Source organism: Eucalyptus grandis, chromosome 5 (assembly GCF_016545825.1).
Source record: "Eucalyptus grandis isolate ANBG69807.140 chromosome 5, ASM1654582v1, whole genome shotgun sequence".
NCBI classification, from domain to species: Eukaryota; Viridiplantae; Streptophyta; class Magnoliopsida; order Myrtales; family Myrtaceae; genus Eucalyptus; species Eucalyptus grandis.
Genome location: NC_052616.1, coordinates 29835802 through 29849642, shown reverse-complemented (window position 1 = coordinate 29849642; position 13841 = coordinate 29835802).

Below are 13841 nucleotides of genomic sequence, written 5' to 3'. Positions count from 1 at the left end.
CCCAGGCTACATGTGCTAAGAAATCGTCTGAGGTTTTCTAGAAATGTACAACAGAAGGAAGATGATTACGAATACCGAAAGGAAGTCATAAAGCTAAAAATCCATTAACAAAAACTCATTTCTTATGTATCATACACACACTAACCAATGTGTACATCCAAAACTACCACTTCTTGAAATGGTGTAGTTGGAGTGTCGCCGTTTGGAATGAACAAACCGTTCTAATTCCGGAGGAAATGTCAATGAAAGAATAAATTTCGCAAGAGAAATGATACAGTGCGAATTACCGACTTCTTCATTATCTTCAAGCTTTTCTTCAGCTTTGACATGCATATTTAGAGCACAACATATTACCGAATTGGCTTGTTTCCTCAATGTTGCATTGTCAATGAACATGACCGTTGACATCTTCCTCGATTTTTCTCATGGTTTCAAGTTCCACTTCTGGATCTTTGACCTTCAAGACAATCTTCATGAATTTAGTTGCTTCATCCAAAACAATGACAAGTGAAGGAACACCAGTATATGGCCGCAGTCAAAAAAGTCAACGTGCAAGTAGGTAATGACAGCCTCTTAACCATTTAATGGAAAAGTATATTTTTTTTTCCACCGATCTAAAGAGTATAATATGTCAACGTCTCCAGATGGGGATATCACAACCAGAACGACCCATAATAGATTAAGCATCCATGTAAAAGCTCAACAACACAGAAAAAATAACAGATTGGAGCACTCAAATTTTCAAGGGCTCAACATGTGGTGTATTCATTAAATAGATCCATACTGCCTTTCATCCTTTGAGTACATCTGATTAGTTCTGCAGACACTATCAAAATGACTAGTGGCATATGTTCAAACTACAGGGTGAAGTTCGGAGTTACCAGCTGGGGAAAGAAATACCAGTAATTTACTGCATCGAAGTTGAAATTCTGGATGGCACAAATCACAGCTCTTATCTCAAAATCCAAAATGGTTAAGAGGCAGCAAACATTTCTCTCTTGATCGGAGATGATGAGTAGATCCAAGACTTGACATTTTCTCCAAGAGCAAAGAACATATTTTTTTTTTTTGTTAAGAATAGTCTTACCGCAATCTCTTGATTCAATCTGGCTGTGAGATCTTTAATGTATGTTTTTGCTGTAGATAAACTTTGATGCACAGTTGTAAGAACTCTGTTCAACTTATGCCGCTCTTCTGATGGAAGAGGGAAAGCTAAGACCCTTGGAAAACTGCAACGTTGCGGTGGCAGGATGTTGCACGTTAGGAAATCAGGATCGTACATAGTGTTGTTCGCAATGGGGGTCCTCTGCCACTCATCATGCTGATTACATACCTCTGATGCATACTTCAAGCCAGGAAAACCTTTCTATGTCCAAAATGAACTTTCTACTCAAGAGTCCATACTCCAAACTTGCTTCCGGATAGGTCAGCTCATGTTCAGATTTGTCAATGCCAAGATCAGCAGGATCACTATGCCCAAACCTTGGTTATCCAAGTTTCAGATATCTCATAGGATGAATCATTCCCCTGATCCGACAATACTGAGACTTGGAGAATTATTGAAAACATGAGCTATAGGTTGTGGTGATAGCAGTTGAGCTGCACCAGTGGCAATTGAATTTGAATCTGAGCGCTGTAAATGTACCTCATCAAAGTCCGCAAAATATAGGAAAACATATATCGGTACCGTACCCTTATGTCCGTCATGCAACAATCTCGGTTCAAGTGAGGAGAAATAATGAACTGATGAGGTTTAATCAAATGAGTACCTCCATGACCTCACAGCAGCTTCAGGCTCAAGAAAGTTTGCTACCATAGCCGATCGTGTTAGACCAGAATCATGTAAGAGTTTTCCCATCCAATTCTCCAGACCTCTGCAGCGAACTAAATGTTTGAACGTGTGGAATTATGAATGCTGGGGCACACTAAAGCAGGGAAAAGGGGCGGGGGGTAATGAAGAGATAGCATACCGCTCCCAGAAGTATCCTGCCTTCAATCTCAGAATTTTCTTAGGAGTTGGAGGGAGCATTTTCACGGGAAATGCTGTCAAAGAATTTTCTCAGGATTTGCCATCCCTTCTGGCAATTGTATGCCAACTTGAACCCCGTAACACTGTTCTACAGCAATGTCAAAACAGAATCTGATTTGTGGTACCAATAAGCGAAGGCTGGCAAATTACTCTAACAAGATATTGTTCTGAGAATATTCAGCTTCCAGAGTACACATACACCTACACAACTAGTTAACCAGACACAAATTCTGTCACTATGTACGGCAGAGAAAACCGAAAGAAAAGGAAAATGACAGACCACCAGCTTGAAATACGAGGCAACAGAGGGAGATCACTAAACGTAATGCAGGAACTACTCTATCAAGATCGACAGCACGCAGTAAAGAAAATATTGACTATGGTCAAACTAAAATTGGCAATGGTTTATAACATGTGGAAATTACAGAATTTCCCGATTATCCTGGCAATCTGAAAAGACTCACAATGGATTTGAATGGGAGTCAGTTGAGACAACTGCCAAAGTTGATTGGAGGACTGGAATTCCTACTCGAGTTGGATTTACATGAAGCAAATATTTCGGGATTGCCGGATTCGAATAGAAATCTTGAACTGTTGTAGTATATGAAGATTGAGAATAATATAAGAGAGCTAACAAACATTTTGAACCCTCGAAGTAGGCAATCCAAAACTGAAAAATTTGGAAAACGGAGTAAGTGAGCGGGGGCAGTAACTTAAGACTGCTCGTATGACTCACTTCTGCATTGATTTTGACGCTGTTATCACAGTTGCACTGGGCACAACACATACAACGTTATGTGAATTTTCAAGAATTTTTGTAATTATTGCAATTTTCAGTAATTTCTGGAAGAATATAGCATATTTGGAATCTTGTTCCTCTCAATAGATGGAAAATTAATTCCATCTACATGTTTATGTTATTTTTGTAGAAAAATATTAGGCTTTAAATTTGGTATACGAAGTATTTTAAATGAAAGTACATGTGCATAGAGAAATTTCTAATATCAAATTAAATTCTCAAAAATTATGTTCTACATGTGTCAAAATGCCTCCATGCTCTGAATACTTATTATTCCATTACTTATAAAAAAAAAATTACTGAAAGTGAGCCTTGGAGATTTCGGCACTAGTTTAGAAAATTCAATTTTAGGACTATTTCACAAGGAAAAATTATTTTCTGATATACCGGGAAATTATATGGCAATATACTAACATGTAAATATTTTTGAGCTATTTGATATGCTTCGGGCCACCAACCTAAGACCGAACATCGAAGGTTTTTTTTATCGTATTTTTTGCCAAAACGGGCCTTTTCGCCTAAGACAGTCTAGTTGTTGTATTAAATTAGTATATTCTAATAATGGGCCTTAAATTATGTTTAGGTACAATTTGAATTTGGGAGTTAACGAGGAAGTGGCATTCATGACTTCTCTGTTATGTAAAAACTGATCAACATGTTTTCATTGTCACCCAAACTTATATGTGTTCATTCGCAGGTAGGTTCTATTTTGGAATTTAATCTCAGTAGACGTGATTTTCAGGACTTACTCATGGTTGATGAGTTTTTCAGGATTTACCCATGCCCAATACGGTTTACAAGCCATTCATCCGGCAAAACGTTATCGTAGGATTTCTGATATGATCGACTAAGAATAATTTGTGCTTGCTATATTATATGTTGTGCTATGAATCATGCAACCATGGCAAAAGAATGTGTGGAACATTCACATTATTTGAGAATGCATGTTGTAGTTACGGCCAGGATGCACATAGACGTACAAATTTATAATATTGCATTGTCCATGGCTTGATCCTATCCTATGAAATGTGGTGACCGTTACTTATTGAGCCATCGTTTTGTTCAAACCTCTTTGTTCACCATTTCAAGTTTCGCGAGAGGAGGACAGTGACGAGTTTACCAAGATGGCGGGGGGTGGCCCAGAATTTACTTTGCGATTCGAAGAGAAGTTTATTATATTAGCGGTGACCGGAGGCGGCGTGCCACGTTTCTGGAAATATTTCAATGAATTTCTCCTTTTTGGCTCTTGGCACGACTACGTGAAATGAATTATATGCTCAAACTCAACTATAACTTGGCCTCATTAGAACTTCATTTCGATTACTGCTGAAGATAGGGTTGTTATAACATTTAAAATTATGCACGTAAGATGGATCAATTGGTACTATTTAAATATGAGGGGGAAAAACAATTCAATTGCTCTCCCACCAAAACATACAGCGAGATTGACATCAACTCATGCCAAAACTTGATTGAACTCCATGACGACCAAAAAAAAAGTTATCCACCTTCTCCTTTTCTTTTTAATCGTTATTTAAGTCAGCGATAATAAATTTCTAGCATTGGCAAGATTCTTGAATCATGTGCTAAAAGTTACGGATTTCTTTTTGTGCCGGTAAATTCGTGGTAGCGTTTTGAGGGATCTTTAACATTGATCGCTCATCTCTATCAATTAATTATTAAAAAGAAAAAAACAATAGAATGCATTATGATTGCTTGAGCTTTGCTAGCAAAAGTGATATGCTCACATTAGATTGAAGTGATAAGACCTCCGTCTAGACTGTAGGTTTCGGACAATCGCCTCCGATGCCTTTTAACTTTACTACATTTCTAGATTGATCAATAGCCTCCAGTCAACGCATGAGAACATACAAAGCAACTTGCTTCAAGTCGCGTAAAAAATAAAATTTAAAAGTCTCTAAACATATAATATACACAAGAAAATCCCATAAGCCTCTCGAGAAAAAGAAACACAAATTTAGCCTTATGAGATTGTAATCAATTGGGATATCTATTATATCGATTGGCCATGATATCGATGGACCGAAAAAGCAAACGGAAGCCCCGCACTACTATTGGACTAGCAGTGCACATCAAAGTACATAGAATTCTAATTTTCCGAATTTCCTTGTAGCGACCGTATATATAAATGTGCCGATGAGTATGGTTCTGGAACCATATGGCCATTGGGCATCGACGGCGCATGGGACAATTCGAGATGGAAATCGAATTGGAGCTGCCGTAAGGGCATGGCACGAGGAATTTGATGGGAATGTATTGATTCCAACTTTTGAATCTGCGCACGAGCCCAATGTGGAATTCACCCTGGGAAGCAACGAGCAAGGGTTGGTCTCGCACAGCTGCTCGTGCTTGCCTAAACTAAAACTGGACTTCCAATTGGCAACGGAACAATCAAAAGTTAAAGCTTGATCCTGGACGGCTTACCTCCTATGTCAAATCACGTTATTTCTATCTGAAATTGGCGGAACATACCTCGTCCGATGGTATGTGTGAGTCCAAGTGAAGCCAAGAGTTTTTCTAAAAATGGGAAGAAAAAATCACGTATGGAGTCAAGCCTATTGAACTAGGTTTATCTTGATCGCTGATCATTTGTGTTGGAAGATATGCTTGAAGATCCGCCGGATTTGATCTAAATTGATCATCCGCCAGATTTTGATCTAAATTGATCTAATCATATCAATTAATATTGGACAGAAATATAGATTTGATTTATAGAATTTTTTATTTCCTTTCTTCATGTACACTCTGTATTATAATTACAGAACATTGTATATCGAATTGATACAATTGAAGTAATAGAAAAACTTCTCTCAATCCCTTCGTCTCTTGCATCTTGCTTCCTTTACACATTCTGTCATGGTATCAGAGCTTTAAGCTTTTGAACTTGCTTCCGCACTAGTTGTTCTTCGAACTCTCTAATCTGCAAAAGAGATTTATGAAGGAATCATTTTTTCGCTAAAAGGAAGAAGAAGCAAGCACAAACGATTATCATGGCTCACCTAGCAAATTCATCCTCAACTCTTGATGTTTCGTCCACAGAAGAAACTACGCCACAAATCTCAGAGGCACAAAGCCATCTCGTGCCGATTCCCACAACCCAACAGCAATCTCAGACTCAAGGCGTGCAATGGCCATTCTTCCCGGCTCAGTCAAACATGGGGTTACCCATTGCGGGCCATCCTTACCAATGGGTACCGTATCCATGGTATGTTGGGCCAAATGCATCATCGCCGAGGATTATAGGCTACCAAAGTAGCGTTCAGTCTGACGGAGGCTCACCAGCCACGAATGGGGCAAGCCAGACCGCCGGAGCAGAACAAGTTGGTGGGTCGGATGAAGCGGGTGGGATCGAATCCCTACCCGAATTTATTGCATGCAGGTCATGGAATCGGATCCAGTGGGTCGGGCTTAGGGACGAATCCCTACTCGAGTTTCTTGCCCAATTTTTTACCTTTTCTGATCGCGGCTGTTACCGGCCGACCAGAATCTGGAGATCCCTTTTATGTATCAACAGCCGATGGTCTAGAACTACGATTAATCACCTTGCAGCTGATCGGACCAGAAACCTATTCCAGATGGTCACAGGATTTCTGGCGAGCCCTCGTGACAAAGGACAAGGACGGATTCCTCGACGGAACCGTGCCCGTTCCTTCGGACGAGCGACTGGCCCGACACTGGAGAAAATGCAAACACCTAATCCGAACGTGGATTGGCAATTGCGTCTCTCCAGACATCGCGGCTGGCCTCCCACCAACAGAAGATTCAAAGAAAATGTGGGACAATATCAAAGAAATATATGGAAAATTAGATCGAGCAAAGATTTTTTCACTCAAGCAGGAACTCGGCGAATTCAAGCAAGGAAATCTGACCGTCACGGCTTGTTACAACAAGCTATCGTTGCTTTGGAACGAGCTCGAGGACACAGAAGAAAAACTCAAGGGACCGGCGGAGACCCTCAAGCAAAGTATAGATCTATAAAAGAGAGGGAGAAAACCACTTGTTTCCTTTTGATCTTAAACGAAAATTACCTGACGTTCCGATCGTAGATCCTGGCGATGGATCCCGTCCCTCCTCTCGGAAGGATCTTTCAACTCGCTGTCCAGGAAGAAAACCAACTACTCATGGCGCCGGAGCACAAGGAAGGAAGCAACAGTGTCGCACTTGCACTTCGCGGCAAGCGATTGGGGTTCAAAACCCTAACGCAAGAGAAAGAGAATCGAGAGACCCTAGGATTTCACGGGAGCGGCGAGAAGACGATTAAAAAGGGAGGCACCAACGGTCCAGATTTCTCTCGCCGATCCGACGGTATCCAGGAGGCTGATCTTTCTGTGGAATCGAACAGCGCATATAATCCCGCAAAAAGAGGATCGGACGGTCAGATCTTTTCAGCATCGGACGGCCAGATTATTTCCGCATCTTTAAGAAATTTTGGCCAAAATTTGAAAGGGAGAGGTAAATTATATTGCGAATACTGCAAACGCCCGCATCATACTATAGAAAATTGCTGGAAATTGCATGGAAAGCCAAGAGAAAAAAAGAAAGAATATTCTGCAGCTTACCAAGTTACTGGGCTCAGTAATGACCAGGCAATTACCTATGGACAATATGAGCAATTAATGTAGGCTCTACAGAAGGCAGACATCACAAATAAAGGAGACAGTTTTTCAGGTATATCTCATTGCCTAATAAATTCTATTTCAAGGAAAGCTTGGATAGTGGACTCAGGAGCAAGTGATCACATTATTTGTGATAAAAGTTATTTTTCTGATATGCATAAGGAGCTGAATATTCCTATTTCTGTGCAATTGCCAAATGGCAACATCACTAATGTCACCTTGATAGGCACTATTCATTTGAGTCCTCAAATTATCCTTCGAAATGTCCTCTATGTTCCTAAATTTCAATTCAATCTTATCTTAGTGTCCAAAGTTTGCAAGGAAAATTCTTGTCGAGTCTTCTTTGATTCTGATGCTTGTTTTTTTCAGGCCCTTTCAACTGGCAAACTGATGGGCTTGGGTAATCTCTCAGAAGGATTTTTTTTCTGGAATGACCTTCCAAATCACTTTTGATTTTTCATCAATTGTCTTGAATAAAATATCATTGTGTAATGCTACTACCGATGATAAGAGCTTTCTTTTACATTCAAGAATGGGTCATAGTGTTTTTTTTCCCCTATTCTAAATGTCATATATGTCCTATGGCAAAACAATCTCGCACACCCTTTCCCACCACTAAGAGTCACTCCACTACTGTTTTTTCACTACTTCACGTTGATGTTTTGGGACCTTATCACACAGCACATTGTGATGGTTCGCGTTTTTTTCTTACTATTGTGGATGATCACTCTCGTGCCACCTGGATATTTCTAATGCAATCCAAAGCTCAAGTGTCTTCTAATATGAAATTCTTTATCATTCTGACCAAAAATCAGTTTGGGAAGACAATCAGACGGATTGGCACTGATAATGGGAAAGAATTTTTTAACCATGAATGCAGCTCGCTTTTCTTATCTCATGGGATTCTCCATGAAAGCTCCTGCGTTTACACTCCGCAACAAAATGGAGTAGTAGAACGTAAGCATCGTCATCTATTGGAGGTTGCCAGAGCACTGAAGTTTCAGGGATCCATTCCAGATATTTATTGGGGCGATTGTATTCTCACTGCAGCATATCTTATCAACCGGATGCCAACTTGAATGCTCGCTGGTAAATCACCTTTTGAATTACTATATGGAAAAAAAACCAGCACTTGATCATTTAAGAGTTTTCAGTTGTTTATGCTATACTGCAACTGTGAGACCTCGGGACAAAATGAGTCCTCGTGCCAGATGATGCATATTTATGGGTTACCCCAATCTACAGAAAGGATATCGTGTTTTTGATCCCATCCACAGGGGATTTTTTCGTGAGCAGAGATGTCATTTTTCATGAAAATATTTTCCCATTCCAAGAAACCAAGGAAAATTTAACCGTTTCAGATAATTCTCGTAATTCTTCCCATCAGGAAGATGTTTTTCCTGAATATTTTCTCACAGGATCTCCAGCTCAAGTAATTCCTCCACACCCATCATCTCGTTCACCTCATCAGTCAAATCATGAGGAAGAGATGGAAGGTATGCCTACAACTCCATCTAATGTGGACAATCTTTCTGATGTTTCGGCAGAAACAGCCATAGGAGAACCATCTCCTTCACCTCCAGAGCATCCTCCACGTCGTACGGGACGAGCCACACAACCACCGACATGGACCAAGGATTATATCCGTGCCTCTCTTAATTCACTAGGTATTCACTACCCAATATCCTCATATGTCTCGTTTGGTAGACTCTCGTCCGAACATCGATGTTGCATTAGTCAGATTTCCGATGAGAGGGAACCATCTAGTTATAATGAGGCTTCTAGAGATCCCCGATGGCAACAGGCTATGGCAGCAAAATTACAGGCATTGAATGATAATCAAACTTGGGAACTGGTCCACCTTCCCTCCAACATAAAGTCTATAAGATGCAAATGGGTTTATAAGATCAAGTATAGAGCTAATGGATCCATTGAGTGTTACAAGGCTCGGTCAGTGGCCAAGGGTTATACTCAGTGAAAAGGTTTTGATTATCATGAAAGCTTCTCCCCAGTTGCTAAAGATGTCACCGTTCGATCTTTCTTATCAGTTGCAGCAATCCATGATTGGTCCTTACACCAAATGGATGTTCACAATGCTTTTCTCCATGGCAACTTGGATGAAGAAATTTATATGGATATTCCTCAGGGCTTACAGAGACAGGGGGAGAATAAGGTATATCGTCTCCGCAAATCCCTTTATGGACTAAAGCAAGCTTCTAGGCAACAATATGCAAAATTTGCTAAGGCTCTCATCATTGCGGACTTCAAACAATCCAAATATGATTATGCCTTGTTCACATGGACTAAATGTACGTCATCTATTTACTTAATGATATATGTAGATGACATTCTCATTATGGGAAATGATGAAGCTGCAATAGAGAATCTTAAGAAATATTTGCATACTACATTCCATATAAAAGATCTGGGAGCACCAAAATATTTTCTTGGAATTGAGATTGCCAGATCTCACCAAGGAATTTCTCTCAGTCAGAGGAAGTTTGTATTAGAGATTATATCATAAGTAGGTTTATCAGGATGCAAATCAGCAATTATTCCAATCAAGCAGAATACCAGATTAATTGCAGCGGATCATGTCAAGGAAACATCTCAGGATGATCCTCTTCTTAAAGATCCAACAAGTTATCAGAAACTCATTGGAAAACTCATATACCTGACTATGACCAGGCCTGATATATCGTATGCAGTGCAAAATCTCAGCCAATTTATGCACAAACCGAAGGAATGTCACATGAATGCTACTCTGAAGGTTGTAAAGTATTTGAAGAAGTGTCCAGGACTGGGAATACTTTTGTCTAGAAAATGCAACATGGAAATGACAGCATATTGTGATGCAGATTATGCGACTTGCGCTATGAGTCGAAGATTTGTCTCTGGTTTTTGCATTAAACTAGGAGAATCACTTCTTTCATGGAAAACCAAGAAGCAGGCAACGGTTTCTTTATCTTCAGCCAAAGCAGAATATCGAGCTATGGCAAAAACCACATGTGAGATTGTATGGATACAAGGTCTACTTGGAGATCTTGGAATACAAGTTAAAGGGCCGACAAAACTGTTCTGTGACAATGAGTCGGCACTAAAACTTGCAGCCAATCTCATAATGCATGAAAGAATATAGAAGTGGATTGTCACTTCACTCGAGAGAAAATCCAAGAAGGGATGATTGAAACAAGAGGGATTGGAACTGCTGAACAACCGGCGGACATTTTCACCAAACCTCTATGTTCAAGGCAGCATGCATATCTACTAAGCAAGCTAGGTGTCTTGGATATCTACAAGCCACCGGCTTGAGGGATAGTGTTGGAAGATATGCCTGAAGATCCGCGGATTTTGATCTAAATTGATCTAATCATATCAATTAATATTGGACAGAAATATAGATTTGATTTATAGAATTTTTATTTCCTTTCTTCATATACACTCTGTATTATAATTACAAAACATTGTATGTCGAATTGATACAATTGAAGTAATAGAAAAACTTCTCTCAATCCCTTTGTCTCTTGCATCTTGCTTCCTTTACGCATTCTGTCAATTTGTGCAACAAATAACAGTCTAGATGAACCCATTTGGACTTGGGTAGACAAATTCTTTCTCGAGTAATAGTTTTAGATGTGTGAATGTCGATTCAAAATTTATTGCAATAAGCAGATAATATTCCAACGGTAGATGAGAAGAGCTCCGTGCATTCTTCCAGTGTTATGTCGAAACTACCATAACTAAGATGTTATGTAGTTGCACATGAGATCCTTGATTTCATATTTATAAGTTGATTTGTTATGCTCAGAATAGTGAATGCGGGTGTCTTGGATATCTACAAGCCACCGGCTTGAGGGATAGTGTTGGAAGATATGCCTAAAGATCCGCCGGATTTTGATCTAAATTGATCTAATCATATCAATTAATATTGGACAGAAATATAGATTTGATTTATAGAATTTTTTATTTCCTTTCTTCATATACACTCTGTATTATAATTACAAAACATTGTATGTCGAATTGATACAATTGAAGTAATAGAAAAACTTCTCTCAATCCCTTTGTCTCTTGCATCTTGCTTCCTTTACGCATTCTGTCAATTTGTGCAACAAATAACAGTCTAGATGAACCCATTTGGACTTGGGTAGACAAATTCTTTCTCGAGTAATAGTTTTAGATGTGTGAATGTCGATTCAAAATTTATTGCAATAAGCAGATAATATTCCAACGGTAGATGAGAAGAGCTCCGTGCATTCTTCCAGTGTTATGTCGAAACTACCATAACTAAGATGTTATGTAGTTGCACATGAGATCCTTGATTTCATATTTATAAGTTGATTTGTTATGCTCAGAATAGTGAATGCGGGTATTACGAGTGTCATGGGAACAATTGATGCATGGGGAACTATACTTTTCTCTTACTTGATTGCTTAACAGCGTCCAAAAAGCATTTGTTAATAAAATCCATTTTCGAAACGCTATTTCTTCTTTTGTATCACTAAAGGGAAAGAAGCAAAAGACCTGGTATTATATCTCCCACTTCGGCAAGAGCTCGAGCCACTTCGCGTAGCACAACAAACTGGGTCGTACCACCCACAAGAAAGGCCTCTCTCTCATGGCCAATCCAGCAGTCCTTCCTCGTTAACGCTAGCCCCGCTGCCGATGTTTACGTAAAAGACCGATCTGCTAGCTTGTCTGTTGAGCCATGAAATGCACCCGGTATTTTCCTTCAGTAATGAGCTAGATGAAGAAGGGGCTAACTTGTGGAAAGGGCCAACAGAAAATATCGGTGCAACGCATATATTCTCCTATCTTCGGTAGCATTTCTTCTTCGAGGAAATGCATTGTGTTCGCGATGGTCGCGCAAGAATTTCTTGTCGCCCTTGTCATGGCAGCCTGGAGATCTAGGGTGGTGTCTGAGGGATTCTCGCCATGGTAATGGGAAGGTCATTGAGTGACAGCAACTTGTTCTGATTTTCGATAATTAGATATCTCATGTAACGTCTTCCTAGTTGCCTTGCGAACCGTTTAGATGGACTTCTCAATTCAAACTTGCCTTGGAAAGTTAAATAGCCTTGCTTGTTAGCTAGGGGAAAGGCGGCAAAAGCCAAAATAGAAGCAGCTGAACTGGCGTGTTCGAGGGCCGCTCAGGTGAAGCTGAGAAGCCGGTTACGATGGAGATCGACTTCGATTCAATTCAAAAGAAGGTTTTATTTTGGAGTCATATAAACTTAATTTTTACGACAAATCTGTATTTTGGTTTACGAAATTTAGAACTGATGAAGCGACTACTTTACTCGTTTCATTTCCCTCCAATTTCTCTAATCAGACCTTTTTTCCCCTGAAACAAAAATGGGGACAAATTTCAGAAAATAAAATACAAATAGCAAATTTCTTAATTATTTTTCAAATTAATATCTGAACTTTAGTTTGGTTCACGAATTATTCAACGTACAATGATAATATCACTGCTTTGGCAAAGCCTGCATTTGTCAAGTACCGTACAATGTTCTTCCTTCATTTGCCAGGATAGCAGAATCCGATACAAGTTTTAGGTGACATACCACCTTACAATTCTCATATCTGTAGTTAAATACATGGCATGCCCATCAGACAAGACTCAAAAGTCCTAGAAAAGAGCGTAAGACACTCTCCAGATCAACCTCAGCTCACAAAATTTGCCTCGTTAAAATTGCAAGCCACAACTCGCAGTTCATGATAATTGAACATTCTTAGAGCCCTCAGAAAAAATTTCCAGAATCTGATTTTGGGATGAGAAGGAATTCAGAGAGCGAGGGAGCACGGAAGCAGAGAGCGAACAAGCCAAGCAAGCGCCGGAGCAGAGAGCAAAGAAGCGAGACACAATGAGAACGAACGCCAAGCGAGCAAGCACGCATCGGAGAAAACAAAGACGAGGGAACCTAAAATTTTGAACTTACAAGAGGAAGGGAGAGAGAAGGCGTCAGTCTTCATCCTTCGGATGGAGAAAAAGCAGGAGAGAGGAAATGACTCCGCGCCGGGTCTGGCGCGGCAACTAATGCGTGCAAGCCTATTATCGTTTTTTCTTTTCTTCTTGGTCAAATGCAGGCCTATTATCGGGGGAAAACCTTTTAACTAAGAAAGAGGTAATTCATATTTTATATGTGAAAAGAGCAGTAGGAAGTAGGAACCATTCGTTGACGTGGACGTGTTGTGGCCGACCGATCTCATATTTCAATGAGGTATTATTGCACAAGAACGAACGGTGTAAAGCAACCTTTTTCATTGCCAGCATAACGTGATCAAGCTGGATTCCGCCACTTTGGAGGAGGCTAAGACTGTCCAAAGTCGTCGCCATTCTTTTTCCTTTCCGTGCCGAGTAAAAAGCAAACGAATC